Source organism: Anabrus simplex, chromosome 3, assembly GCF_040414725.1.
Source record: "Anabrus simplex isolate iqAnaSimp1 chromosome 3, ASM4041472v1, whole genome shotgun sequence".
In the NCBI taxonomy this organism is placed as follows: domain Eukaryota; kingdom Metazoa; phylum Arthropoda; class Insecta; order Orthoptera; family Tettigoniidae; genus Anabrus; species Anabrus simplex.
The window spans coordinates 203,986,537-204,001,913 of record NC_090267.1 but is presented as its reverse complement, the minus strand read 5'-3'; the positions used below and the strand labels follow the sequence as shown (position 1 = coordinate 204,001,913).

The 15,377-nt window shown below is 42.9% G+C and overlaps 3 non-coding genes across 3 annotated transcripts; 2 read left to right on the top strand and 1 right to left on the bottom strand.

The window, feature by feature from the left end:
* Positions 1-820: 820 nt before the first annotated feature.
* On the bottom strand, positions 821-894 carry TRNAT-AGU (transfer RNA threonine (anticodon AGU)). The gene has a single exon. It is a non-coding gene; the product is annotated as a tRNA-Thr (tRNA).
* Positions 895-2,343: 1,449 nt separating this feature from the next.
* Positions 2,344-2,416, top strand: TRNAA-AGC (transfer RNA alanine (anticodon AGC)). Its single transcript has one exon. It is a non-coding gene; the product is annotated as a tRNA-Ala (tRNA).
* An 8,580-nt stretch (positions 2,417-10,996) lies between these two features.
* TRNAA-AGC (transfer RNA alanine (anticodon AGC)) lies at positions 10,997-11,069 on the top strand. The gene has a single exon. It is a non-coding gene; the product is annotated as a tRNA-Ala (tRNA).
* Positions 11,070-15,377: the final 4,308 nt, after the last annotated feature.

The following is a 15,377-nucleotide window of genomic DNA, read 5'->3' as shown; positions in this document are numbered from 1 at the left end:
CAATCCTGGAGGGTAAACAGATTAAGAAAGAAAGAAAGTGGTGTCATATTGGGTTCTAATCTTATCTTCTTATCTTAATCTGTGGTGTCATATTGGGTTCTAATCTTATCTTCTTATCTTAACCTGTTTACCCTTCAGGGTTGCCTTTTCCCTCGGACTCAGCGAGGGACCCCACCTCTAGCGCCTCAAGGGAAGTGTCCTGGAGCTTCAGACTTTGGGTCGGGGGATACAACTGGGGAGAATGACCAGTACCTCGCCCAGGCGGCCTCACCTGCTATGATGAAGAGGGGCCTTGTGGAGGGATGGAAGGATTAGATGGGACAGGCAAGGAAGAGGGAAGGAAGCGGCCGTGGCCTTAAGTGAGGTACCATCCCGGCATTTGCCTGGCGGAGAAGTGGAAAACCGCGGAAAACCGCTTCGAGGATGGCTAAGGTGGGAATCGAACCCACCTCTACTCAGTTGAGCTCCCGAGGCTGAGTGGACCGCGTTCCAGCCCTCGCAGCACTTTTCAAATTTCGTGGCAGAGCCGGGAATCGAGCCCGGAACTCCGGGGGTGGCAGCGAATCACACTAACCACTACACCACAGAGGCGGGCTATATAATAATATGACCTATAAATTTTGATAGTGAGCAATTAGGCTGAAGGTTGGTTTAGTTTCATTTATTGACGATAGCCACTTAATATATGTTATATATGTTATAGTACGTGTTATCTTCTTGCAATCTTCGCTTCGAAATTGTACTAATTTCATTAAAAACTTGAACAGTGCCTATCGTTAAGTTGATCTATATTGTACTTTCCAGTTAAAAATACACACTTAGGCACCGGAGGGATTCGAACCCTCGATCTCCTGTTTACTAGACAGGCGCTTTAACCAACTAAGCCACGGCGCCGACGAGTAGACGATCTTCCTCACTGTACTTACCGTGTATACAAAGTTGGCTCCATTTAATATTAAGAAGTTGTAGGAAGTCCTATTAAAGCGCTTTGTACCACACTGTTGACTTGTTTGACCCTCCACAGATCCGCCAACAGCTGTTATAAAGAGTCCAGGAGTCACTGAAGAGGCGTACTAGAGAAATGAGGAGTGAGGTAGTTTCCCGTTGCATTCCTCTCCGAGCCAGATGTTGCTAATGCATATCAATCTGACAAGCCCACTAAAATGCATGAAACAACCGACCCTATGAGCAATATTTGCACACCAATCATAACAGGGACTGGCTGCATATGGAATGGCATTTCTATCATCCCGTCTCCATGGCTGAATGTTCATCTTTGAGGCCTTCGGTCAGAGGGTCCCGGGTTCGTTTCCCGGCCAGGTCTGAGATTTTAATAAAGTCCGCCTCTGTGGTGTAGTGGATAGTGGGATTAGCGGCCACCACCCCGAGGCCCTGGTTCTATTCCCGACTCTGCCACGAAATTTGAAAAGTGGTACGAGGGCTGGAACGGGGTCCACTCACCCTCGGGAGGTCAATTGAGTAGAGGTGGGTTCGATTCCCACCTCATCCATCATGGAAGTGTTTTTTCCGTGGTTTCCCTCTTCCCCTCCAGGTAAATGACGGGATGGTGCCTAACTTAAAGCCACGGCCACTTCCTTCCCTCCCCCTTGTCTATCCCTTCCAATCTTCCCTTCTCCACACAAGGCCACTCTTCAGTATAGCAGGTGAGGCCGCCTGGGCGAGGTACTGGTCATTCTCCCCTGGTTATCCCCCGACCCAATGTCTCACGCTTCAGGACACTGCCCTTGAGGCGGTAGAGGTGGGATCCCTCGTTGGGTATGAAGGAAAAACTAAACCTGGAGGATTAACAGATTAATAAGAAGAAGGACAGAAGCATAATAACTAAACTCTCAATAACAAACATCTTACTATGAACCCATTAGCAACACTAAAATCTTAAAAACAATGCATCTTAACTGGAAATACGAGAATTACGGAACACAGCTTTCTCTCGGTATCACAGGTGGCTCATCGCCCCAGAGGCATCATGGAAAAAAATCTCAATTACAGCTTAACGCTAGGCTTCAAAAGCTATTGACTATTGTCAAGACAGGTAAAGAGCGACGCATTAAGTTGGCGCGGTTATCATTACGATCTACCACCAACAGCAGAACGTTAGGAATTCCTACTGGCCGATCTTCTACTCACAGTGGACTCTAGCGGAGGAAGCTTGAGATTTTCGTTCCTGATTAAACTTCCACCAACAGTGTACTCTAGCGGTGAATGCTCGAGATATTTGTTACTAATTGGGCTTCCGCCAACAGCACACTCTAAAATCAGCGAGAAACGCGAGGACGCGAACTGCTGGACCTCTGAAATACTGAGTGCCAGTAAGGAATCGGAGGGGGCGTAGCTCAGATGGTAGAGCGCTCGCTTAGCATGCGAGAGGTACCGGGATCGATACCCGGCGCCTCCAAAACAATTTTGTTGAGCTATACATGCAAACCAGATTGAAATGTTCGTCATACATTGACGCTTTCGGTACTGTGATTTATGATAGTCCTAGATGTACAAATTAACGGCTATAGAATTTAGTTTTCAGGTTCTTTTAAATTCGAAATAGAAAATATCACGACTGTGAGCTCGACGGTACAACGACTCCAGAGGATCGGTATAATCATCCAGCGAAATGATAGATGAATCCAGCATCGAATAACTCAGCGTTGATTCCGAGTTCACGTCCGCACATTTGTGTAGATAGATATGTAAAAGGAACTGGGACAATAGTATAGTATACTTGATGACGTCTATATCGATGTTTGTATAGGGCTATCGAGGGAGTAATTCGTTCATGTGTTTGTTGCCATTCACGTATTCACGTAAAAGAAAATAGAATGTCAAGAGAAAATATTTTGAGGTGTTTTAGAGAAGATTTTAACTCAGTTTTCAACCGTTTATTCCTGATAATGACCTCAGTAAGATAACAATAGCCGACCATATCCACACCTGTAAAACTTTGAATTCAATGTTGTCCATTTTGTTGAAACACATTATCGTTGAGTGATAGTGTAAATGATCCTGAAATGAGGTAAAATTATTGGGTAGATTATTCGAATTTTGTCCGCCTCCGTGGTGTAGTGGTTAGTGTGATTAGCTGCCAGCCCCGTAGGCAAGGGTTCGATTCCCGGCACTGCCACGAAATTTGAAAAGTGGTACGAGGGCTGGAATGGGGACCACTCAGCCTCGGGGGGTCAACTGAGAAAAGGTGGGTTCGACTCCCACCAAAGCCATCCTGGAAGTGGTTTCCATGGTTTCCCATTTCTCCTCCAGGCAAATGCCGGGATGGTACCTAATCTAACGCCACGGCCGCTTCCTTCCCTCTTCCTTGTCCATCCCTTCCAATTTTCCCATCCCCCCGTAAGGCCCCTGTTCAGCATAGCTAATGAGGTCGCCTGGGCGAGGTACTGATCATCCTCCCCAGATGTATCCCGACCCAGAGTCTGAGGCGTTAGAGGTGGGATCCTTCACTGAGTCCGAGAGAAAAACCGACCCTGGGGGGTAAGCAGATAAAAACTATTATTATTATTATTAGTATTATTATTATTATTATTATTATTATTATTATTATTATTATTATTATTTGCCTGGAGGAGAGGTGGGAAACCACGGAACACCACTTCCAGAACAGCCGACGTGGGAATCGAACCCACCTCTACTCAGTTGACCTCCCGAGGCTGAGTGGACCCCGTTCCAGCCCTCGTACCGCTTTTCAAATTTCGTGTCAGAGCCGGGAATCGAACCCGGGCCTCCGGGGGTTGCAGCTAATCACACTAACCTCTACACCACAGAGGCGGACAATAATAATAACAATAATTGTTACGGGGATACCCGTGATGCAGAAAGAGGTTAAAGAAGGTGCCGGGCTGAATGGGTCAAACTACAACACCAAGGATCGAATTAAAACTTTAACAAACGTTATATTTCTTTAGAATTCCAAACTTAAAAACTTTTCATTGAATGAACATAACAATGAAACATGACAATTTCAAAAATTGGAAAAATTCAAGCTTCAGACCTTGACAATTCTGGGCTACAAGCCCCTAGGTTACAAATTTATAGTTGAAAGTTGTATTATTTAGTTAAGGGCAGAAATCCCCTAGTTCAAGAGCACTTGCTCCCTAAATACAATATCTAGCCTTCCAGAGGCACTCTTTACCATTACCAAAACTTTAAAAAAGAGCTAACAGGCTCTCAGTTTCTTCTAGCCTACTCAAGGCAATATACTTACAAACTTAAAATAAGTTTGTATAGTGGTATCTAGTACCCAACCTACAGGGCCTTTGCAAAAAAGAAGAGGTTAAATAAACGGCTCGAACACAAACTGAATGGAGGCGTACACTGCGCTCCGAGATAATGAAAAAATTAAAATCCTACAAGGCTCTCGGCCGATGAAACAGGGCTATTCCCAAACTACTGAGGTGGCTCGCATGGAAATTACTTTAACACATTACAGGAGAACACAGTTACAAAACGTAGTCACCTCAAACCATGATGAAGGGGAGCTCGAGAGTGCAACTCACTCCCAGGTTTACAGTTAAAACTTAGTGAAAATTTTACATTAGCCAAAAGAAGATTTACATTTTAGGAAAGTTTGTAATATAGTTAAATATTCCGACCTTCCTCTCGAATAAAGCTGCGGCGGTAGCAAGAAAGGTAGATTTTACGTGTCCATTGCCTTATAGATGTTCAGCTGACCGAAGAAAGAGGCTGTCCTGCCTCCTGCCTTAACACACACACACAAAGACGATGATCAATTGACAAGGAAACATGAAAAGCCACAGTTTATATACCCTCAGGGAAGGTTCGAGAGGATTCAGGGCTAATCTGTACACACCTTCTTAATTTTTATTGGCAGATTCAAAGTGAACAAGAAATGCGGGATTGATTGAAAATTAATTTTAAAAATTTATGATTGGCTAGATTCAAACCTGGCGGAAAGAAAAAGAAGAGTTGCCAACCCAAAAATAAATGAACATAGAGTCAGTTATGGACAACCTAGAAATACAAAACTTCTTTAAGTTATAAGTTCTTTCACCTTGCACAAGAGTGCATGATCAGAGTTTTTTGGTAGCGTCATCTGTGGAAAAATGTCCTAACTACTTTAAATATAACAGAACAAAACAGGGAGAAATTCAATCAGTTTAAGAAACTACACAATAACAAAATTACTTAATATTTCAGTGGTGACATCTTCCGATTAATGTTACAAGTTCATGTAGTATCAGTTTCACCTTTTGGCCGTTAGAGGAGTGTATAAAGGCGGTTATTTTGAATGAGCGGAGTTGAGGCGTACCTCCTGGTACAATAATAATAATAATAATAATAATAATAATAATAATAATAATAATAATAATAATAATAATAATAATAATAACTCGGAATTGTGGTTTAGGTGTCAGGAACAAACGAGGGGAGAGGTTACTAGAATTCTACGATCAGTACAATATGATTCTAACGAACACGTTATTTGACGTTCCATCACGCAAGAGATACACTTGGAAAGCCCCAGGTGACACTGCTCGTTATCAAAATGACTATATCCTTGTCATGAGAACATTTCGTAATCAAGTCAAAACAAGTCGCACCTATCCTGGAGCAGAGATTGACAGTCACCATCGCCTAGTTATGGCCAAATGCAGTATCCAACTGAAAAGAGTCGATCACCGAAAATAGAAACCTCTAGATATAGCCAAGTTAAAGACCACCAAACTATGGATGTTTATGTAAAAAAAAACGAATTAACAAAAGGAAATGAAGAACTGGAATGGGATACTATAAAAGAAGGTTTCCTAGGTATAGCTCATGAAATACTGGGAACAAGAAGATTGGAACCAGAAAAACCGCGGATTATCAGAGAAATGTCATAAATATGCCATAAATAAGTTTAAGGCAAATGCCAAAGGAGTAAACGTAAATGGGCGGGCATCAAATCTAATGCATTCGATTTGCTGATGATATAGCAATTGTAGCAGACTCCGAGAAAGTTGTCTAAGGTGCTGAATGTATTGTCATCAGCATTTTTAGATTCACGCTTAAACATTAATGTCATGAAGACCAAAATATTAGTTGTGAGTGAGCATCCTGAACGAATTCACTCCACTGACAAGATAGTGGAACAAATCACCAGTTTCCCTCATCTAGGAAGCCTGAACACCAGTGACAACTGGTACAGCAAAGAGATCAAAAGGCGAATAGCACTTGCCAAACAGGCGTTTAGTAATAAGAGAAATATTTTAATCAGTGAAAATTTAGATTTTGGAATTAGGAAGAAATTTTGATTTCTTTTGTGTGGAGTGTAAAATTGTATGGCTGTGAATCTTGGACAATCAGAGATCAGGATTGGAAGCGATTGGAAGCGTTTGAGATGTGGGTCTGGATACGAATGGTCAGGATTAAACGGGTTGAAAAGACAACAAACGAAAGCGTTCTAGAAGAAATTCAAGGGAAACGAGAACGGATTTTAATGGTAAAAAGAAGAAGGCCTAAATTCACTGGCCACATCTTAAGACACATTGAAATGAAACGACGAGCTGAGGGCAGGAAATAATGGTTGCATAGACAAGGCATTGCCTTTAGACATTGAATAATAATAATAATAATATTTGAGCAACTGAGTGCAATTATTTTGACCTGACGCCACATAGGCTTGTCTGAATTTTAATTTATTATTTATATAATCCGTTTACCCTCCAGGATTGGTGTTTTCCCCAGACACAGCGAGGGATCCCACCTCAACCGCCTCAAGCATGGGCGCCCGCAGGATCATTTCCACCGGGGGGCGTTAGAATAACACACACGGTATTCCCTGCCTGTCGTAAGAGGCGAGTAAACGGGGCCCTAGGGGCTCTTAACTTCGGAGCGTTGGTTGGCGACCACGGGACCCTCAGGCATTGCTTCCATTTACTTGTGCCATGCTCCTCACTTTCGTCTATGCTATCCGACCTCCCTTGATCAACTCTTCTTCTTTTCCGACCCCGACGCTATTAGGTTTCCGAAGGCTAGGGAGTCTTTCATTTTCACGCCCTTCGTGGCCCTTGTCTTTCTTTGGCCGATACCTTCATTTTTAAAAGTGTCGTATCCCTTCCATTTTTTCTCTCTGATTAGTATTATATAGAGGTTGGTTGCTAGTCGTATATCCTCCTAAAACAATAATCACCACCACCACCTGACACTTGAGTTACCAGGTAAATACTTTAGAGGGAATAAAAGTGGGGAAGTATTAAGTAGAAGTCTAAACAAATTGTTCTGAACATTTACAGTAGACTACGAGATGAGAATCCGCTGTGGACTGTGGAAGAAATTATGAAAATGACCACACAGCTGACCGGCATTTCAACGTAAAATGTTTAAACGGCTCGCGCGGAATTTAAACTCCACGGAAAATCCTTGTCTCCAGCGAAAGGTTGACCGGCGTCCAAAGGGAAGAGAGTTCGTGTGTCACAACATTCTGATTTTATTTCAAGTTGTATTCGGATGAAAGTCCATAGTTTTTTCTTCTTCTTAGTTACGAACATTTTACTGTCAGGAAAGTGACCATTGCAGTGAATAGTGAAGCTTATTTACCTGATTTCAGTGAGAATACAGTTCGGAAGTTGATGACGGATTGAGGATTTATCTTTAAGCAGCGGAATAGAGTTTCCGCTTTGCTGGAACGAGCAGATTTATTTCAATGGTGTCGCAAGTAGCTGGGGTCAATCAAGAATTATCGTAAGCAGAAGCGCACGGTTTATAACCCTGACAAAACTTGGTGTAACGCTGGATATACATCATCTAAGGCAGGGTCAGCCAACTGCTTGTACATGTGATGTAAGGTAACACGTCACACACTCTGCTCGGGCAGCGAAACGAAGTACTTAGTACTGTAACTGAGAAGTGAAGGCTGGAGGGGCGAGGGGAAACACAACGTCATTCGTAGGGGGAGGCCCAAGTGCTGCAGGTACAATGCGGTATGTATAGTACGTATTTCTCTCTAACTATTTTATTGTAACGTAACTTTGTTATGAAGTAGCATAAGAGTTATAAAGCAACTTTATTTCTACCTATACAAACAAAACATTTAGCTGTAGTATTGCTATCATTTTCAACAAATAAATATAGATCTTCCCATAAAGATAAAAAGATCGGAGGGGTAGGTAGGTAACTTGTCGCACCGTGATATGCCCGGTTCATCCGTACTTACTGTACCGTTACCACCACCACTACGTATGGCACTGCACGTGTTTACTACAAAGCGAGGCTGTCTCTTCGTCTCACTCTACGACAGCGTCTCCCCACCTTCTGCGCTCCTACGTCACACGTGCTCTCCGACGTCACACGGGCCCTCTTACACCACTCGCCAGCCAGTTGGCTGACCCTGATCTAAGGTATGGCAGGACAGTATGAGTAAAAACAAACGCCAGGCTTTCATTAGTGGTGTTAGTACCGGGTTGAAAGCACCAAGTGGAAAAGGAGGTCGTGTGAACATAGTACATTGTGAGAACAAGCACGGTTACGTTGACGGTGCGAGACTTGTAGGCTATTTAGAGCCAGAAAGTCCAGTGGAGATTATCATTATTAGTATCATTATTAAAAAACTATTGCCGTAACTTCAACAGAATGTGATTGTGATGGTCAATGCCATTTATCACTCTGTCGAGCCTGAAAGGATTCCTACGTTATTTTCCAAGGAAACTGACATAGAGAAGTTCCTAAGAGAGAAGGGAGTGTACTACGAAGACACCTGTGTGGGTTTAATGGGTTTCATTCAAACTGCGATACGTAAGTATGAAGGTTACCGTATTAACAGTATAGCTGAGCTGGCTGGATATTCTGTGCTTCGTTGACCTCCATACCACTGTGAAATGAACCAAATACAGCTAATATGGAGCCAGGTAAAGGGTTACGTTGCTCGGAACGACACCACTTTTATACTTGACGATGTCAAGAGGCTACTACAGGAAGGAATCGCCGAAGTTACACCCGAAAATTTGGTGCACTGCGTCCGTCACATTATGGAAAAAGAGGAGAAATTGCGGGACCAGGACTTCCTTATGGATGTGGCTGAAGATAGGTATGTGATCAACGTTAATAGTGTCAGTGACACTGAATCGTCGTGCTGTAGTCTCAGAAGAATAGAAGAAATGGATGGAGATCAGCTACGGCACTCGTAAGTTATACTGTATTCAATACAAATTATACTTTGTCTTAAGGGAATCCCTTGGTTTTTTTGTGGTACTATATCGTATATGTTGTCCTGTGGTTGTTTATGTATGGCGTGAGTGTTTCTGACGAAACTTCTCCCAAGAAGTCGCTGAAAAATGTAATTTAGTTTTTCTTCTTTGCAAGTTGCTTTACGTCGTACCGACACAGATACTGTACGTCTTACGGTGACGATGGACAGGAAAGGGCTAAGAGTGGGAAGGAGGCGTCCGTGGCCATATTAAGGTATAGCCCCTGCATTTTCCTGGTGCGGAAATGGGAAACAACACAAAACCATCTTCAGGCCTGCCGACAGTGGGGTTCGAACCCACTATTTCTCGAATACTGGATACTGACCGCACTTAAGCGACTGCAGCTTTTGAGCTCGGTCGGTTTAGTTTTAAGAAAGTGTCCGAATTATGTAATCAAGCAATCAAAGTGATAAGGTGAGTGAAATAAATTGTAATTCAACTAAGATGCGTGCCAGATTTATGTAACAGAGAACGTTCGTTCGTTTGGTTGTTCGTCAGTAGGTCTGTTTGAAATATACACTCGTCGTATGTAAAAGAAGAAGGGCCTTAACACGGTATGGGTATAGGATCATTAGCGTACTCGAAAAATAGTAATAATAATAATATTTTCATAATCTGTTTACCGTCCAGGGTTGGTTTCTCCATCGGACTTAGCGAGGGATCCTACCTCTACCGCCTTAAGGGCGTTGTCCTGCAGCGTGAAACTTTGGGTTGGGGATACATCTGGGGAGGATGACCAGTACCTCGCCCAGGTGGTCTCACCTGCTACGCTGAACAGGTGCCTTGTGGTGGGGGGGATGGAAAGTTCGGAAAGGATATACAAAGAAGGGGGAAGGAAGCGGCCGTGTCCTTAAGTTACGTACCATCCCAGCATGTGCCTGCAGGAGAAGTGGAAAACCACGAAAAACCACTTCGAAGATGGCTGAGAAGGGAATCGAACCCCCTATACTCAGTTGACTTCCCAAAGCTGAGTGAACTCCGTTCCAGTTCTACTACCACTTTTCAAATTTCGTTGCAAAGCCGGGAATCGAACTCGGGCTTCCGCGGGTGGCACACTAACCACTATACCACGGACGTAACTGCAGAAATGTTCTCATGAGGGGATCATGAGTTCGTTTTTTTACTTTCTGATTAACGGGACTACACAATGTTTATAACATTCCTGGAAACATTTTATTTTTCAATCCCACTCACAGGTGGGTTTTCAGCTTGTTGAATTGTGAGAAATTGCCTGTGACAGCCATTGCTCGAGAATGAAATCGTATACTTATGTCGTGATACATCCCGTTGTTAAGTCCCCATGTACCTCACACAAATCGCATTATGGAATAATAATAAACCATGCTTCTCTTGCCACAGTATTCGCCAGTAATCTGTATGTTTTACGTGATCAATACAATGATGTGAATGGAAGTAATTTATTTTGATGGTTGTGGCGGAGGAAGATACCCGTGACGGGAAGAGGAAACAGGGGACGTACTCACACGAGGAAGCATACACTTCCTCGGGTCTTGAGTTGACTTTCACGGTATCCATCTTCCACCAACAGCAGAACTTTGGAAATGAAACGTGCTACTCGATCTTCCACTCACAGTGGACTCTAGCGGAGGACGCTTGAGATAATCGTTTCTGATCAAACTTCCACCAACAGTGTACTCTTGCGGTGAATGCTCGAGATATTCATTACTAATCGAGCTTCTGCCAACAGCATTCTGTAAAATCAGGGAGGAGCGAGAGGACGCGAACTGCCAGAGCTCTCAAAAACTGTGTGCCTGCGTGTAGGTGGAGGGGGCGTAGCTCAGGTGGTAGAGCGCTCGCTTAGCATGCGAGAGGTACCGGGATCGATACCCGGCGCCTCCAGAGCATTTTTATTGAGCTGTAGCCCACATCAATTAAATCGTCACACATTGTTGCTTTTGGTAGCTTGAAGCATAGAGTTAGCATTGGCGCCACCGTCTACGAGGGAATCATTCTAGCGAGCGGAGCATGTTAGAATCGCAGCTGTTTTGCAAAAAGCTTACTAGACTCTACTTATCAATGCAAATATGGAAATTTAAAAACTGTGTGGATATATAGATTAGGTTTAAAATTCTTACGTGAATACCGTGGTTCAAATTCCGGTCACTCCATGCGAGATTTGTATTGGACAAAGCGGACGCGGGACAGATTTTCCCCGGGTACTCCGGTCTTCCCTGTCATCTTTCATTCCAACAACACTCTCCAATATCATTTCATTTCATCTGTCAGTCATTAATCATTGCCCCAGAGGAGTGCGACAGGCTTCGGCAGTCGGCACAATTCCCACCCTCCCCGCAAGATGGGGGCTTCATTCGTTCCATCCCTGACCCGGTCACTGACTGAAAAACAGGTTGTAGGTTTATTATTATTATTATTATTATTATTATTATTATTATTATTATTATTATTATTATTATTATTATTATTATCATGAAATATCTATTATTCCATCGCTTTTGAGATGACAAAAGTTACATCTTTGGTCCCCCCAATTTCTAGCAAACTTCAGTATTACTGTTTTATGGCATTTCTCCCGTCCGTGCTTCACACGAAAGCAGTTCACCTTCTTGGCTTAAGCTGAATGGCCGATGTCCGGGTCTTCCATTTAGAAGGTCCCTGATTCCATTCCCAATGAGATTGGGTATTCGCCTAATCAGGTCAATTCTCCTTCTCGGAGACTAGGTATTTGTATTTACGTCAATACTCAACTCTTCATTAACAAGAAACACATCACACTACGAACTACCACAGAAACCTGAAAGAGTGAATACATCCCTCCGATTACAGGTGACGTCAAGAAGGGCATCTAGCCGTGAAACAGGGCCTGATTGACATGTACAACACAGTTCACACCCACGAACAGACTAGGCTGCAGGAGATCCGGAGGAGGAAGAAGAAAATGTCACGTAAAAGCAAAGAAGTTGAAGTCGAACTATTTTTACTCAAAGTTGAGCAATAGTTAATAATAATAATAATAATAATAATAATAATAATAATAATAATAATAATAATAATAATAATAATAATAATAATAATGTCCGCCTCTGTGGTGTAGTGGTTAGCGTGATTAGCTGCCACCCCCGGAGGCCCGGGTTCGATTCCCGGCTCTGTCACGAAATTTGAAAATTGGTACGAGGGCTGGAACGGGGTCCACTCAGCCTCGGGAGGTCAACTGAGTAGAGGTGAGTTCGATTCCATCTCAGCCATCCTGGAAGTGGTTTTCCGTGGTTTCCCACTTCTCCTCCAGGCGAATGCCGGGATGGTAGTACCTAACTTAAGGCCACGGCCGCTTCCTTCCCTCTTCCTTGCCTATCCCTTCCAATCTTCCCATCCCTCCACAAGGCCCCTGTTCAGCATATCAGGTGAGGCCACCTGGGCGAGGTACTGGTCATACTCCCCAGTTGTATCCCCCGATCAAGAGTCTGAAGCTCCGGGACACTGCCCTTGAGGCGGTAGAGGTGGGATCCCTCGCTAAGTCCGAGGGAAAAACCGAACCTGGAGGGTAAACATATGATGATGATGATGATGATAATAATAATAATAATAATAATAATAATAATAATAATAATAATAATAATAATAATAATAATTGTACCGGGCGGTACACCTCTACACCGTTTATTTAAAAGTTGCGCCAGTTGAAACTCCTCTTCTGGAGGAAGGTTGAACTTTATCTACTCTATTAATTCTCTACTTTCTCAGAAGATGTCACCACGTGGAAAATTTTGAGTTTTTGAACTGTGTCACTTTTGATGTGTTTTTGTTTCGCTTGAAGTAAGAAGTGTGAACTTTCTCTTCTAGAGGACACTACTGAAGATCAACAATAGCGCACCCTAGTGCGGAGTCAAAGAACTATTTGTTGGAGAAATTTTTATTTCAAAAGTTTGTTTCTTGTTAAATTTCTTTCTGTTATTGTTTAAGTTGGCTGTATACCCCTCTTTTTCCCCTTGTTTTAGATTTATCCAATCCCGAATTTCTTTTAGTAATTTCTGACCAATCTGGTGTATCTTCCCCCAACTTGTATCTGTTGCGGGGTCCTATCCAATAAAAACATTGTGGGCGGGTGTTTTCATTCCCCTAACGCCTAGAAACTTCCGCGAGAGTATATAAACTGCTGATTTTAGGGTCTCCGGGCCACTTCTGTTCCATCTTTCAGTGTATTAAGTACATAGCAGGAGGCGGGAAGCGCCTCTTTCCTCGGCGGCGGTCAACAATAAGGTAATGGCCGATTAATAAATTCTTTCTTTTCTTGCTCAGCAGTTTAACTTTCGGGGCGGGTTCTAAGCGTTCAACCATGTAACCTTTTCCTAAAATGTAAAAACAACTGGTATCTATTCTATTTTAAAACGACATATCGGGATAGAGAGTGCTTAACCCTCTCGAGCTCCCACTCACATCGTCTTGAGGTGAACTTATTCTCTCAACCTATTCTTCCGTAATGTAATGTAAATTGCTATTAAGTCACCTCTGTAGTATGGGATTAGCCCTTGTAATAACGGCCTAGTGCCAAAGTAAGTTTTAAAATCAAAGTGTATTAGGAGTGCAAGTTCGCCTCCTCTCAAATTGTTTTAGAGGTCATTCAATTAACCTGCTTTTCATTTAATAGACCTCAGTAGATTGGGTATTTTACCCCTGTGTTTATGTCCGTTGAGGACAACTTGAAGGTGGAGTTTGGTGTGGCCTAGGAGAGGCTTAAATTAAAGAGCGTTGGCCTAGGAGAGGCTTAAATTAAAGAGCGTGTGGCTCTTTTGGAAACGGAGTATTGTATGCCTCGAGGAGGCTTTACTGTGTAATTTGGAGCAAGTGCTCCAGGGTTTGATTGGGGTCTTCTGCCCCTTTGTTAAAATTTGTATATCGGAAAGTTGGGCTAGTTGCTCAAAAATTGTGAACTCAGGGCTCGAAGCCCAAACTCTGTAATCCCTGTAATTGTACATTTCAAATTGTGTTTCGGCTACTAAGTACCTGTTCTTTGTTATTACTTAATATTGAAAAGGAAATATAACCTTGTTAACTTTTACATTAACTTTGATTCCGTAGTTTGAGACCCATTCACGCCCGCACCTTCTTACACCTCTACCTACCACCAAAAACGGTAACAAGTGGTAGCAGAGCGTGGTTGAATGGGTCTCAATTTAGCCCCTTTTGACGGCTAAACATTGTTTGTTCCGAACTCTAACCATTTTCTCAGTTGCTGGATTTTTTTGATTTTTTCCAAGTTGTTCTGTCATCATGCCCGGCCCTCGCGATGTTCTCCTTCTTAACTATTTGCGCAAGGAGGAGTTGATCTATGAATTGACTATTAGAAATGTACAATCTGGAGGCACGGTTGCAGTAGACACTAACAAGCTTAGAGAGTCCCTTGATTTGCCCATTTCCATCCCCAATTTGGGAGAGAAAGAAATTGACGACTCTCTTTCCACGATCACGGAGAATATTACTGGGCTAGCTTCTGTAGTTAGTTTTTTTGATGAAAATGATCCGTCTCCAAATCAAATTAAGCGTGTGCAAGGCAGGCTATATCATTTTTCGAATAGGGTTAACGAACTGTTGTCTCTAAAACTGAATGACGTTCAGAGGAAGGAAGCTAGTACGCTCCTGGAAAATATTTCCGAGTTATCTAGTAAGGTCACTCAATTGTTAACTGGGGAAGTTCCTCCCAAATCTGATCAACCCACCATAGTGAATCCAGGTAGTGAGGAAGCGCCTCCCAAGGGAGAAGTTAATAGGATAACCGTTGCTGCTCAAACTATCCCTGCCCCATTGGACAACGAATCTGAACGTCGTGCATCATTGAGTAACATCCGTTCTGAATTGACTTCCTTGCCATTGAAACCTTTACCTACTATGTCACCCGGATTTAGTAGCTTGCCTCATCCATTGGCAATGTTGCTCAGAGGTATATCCAAGTTTTCTGTTAATACCACCAGTGACGTAATTTCATTTTTAAGATTTCTAGTGGAATTTCAGGATCATGCCCTTGTTTTTTCTCTGTCTCCATGTCAAATCTTGCAAATTATCTATCCGTATGCTATTGGTATTCTCTCCGACAAAATAGTAAGAGCCATAGCTGAACAGTCATCTATTGAAGATTTTCATGCACACTTGCTTGCAAACTTTATTCCCGCCCGCGCGAGGTCATCTCTGATTCAA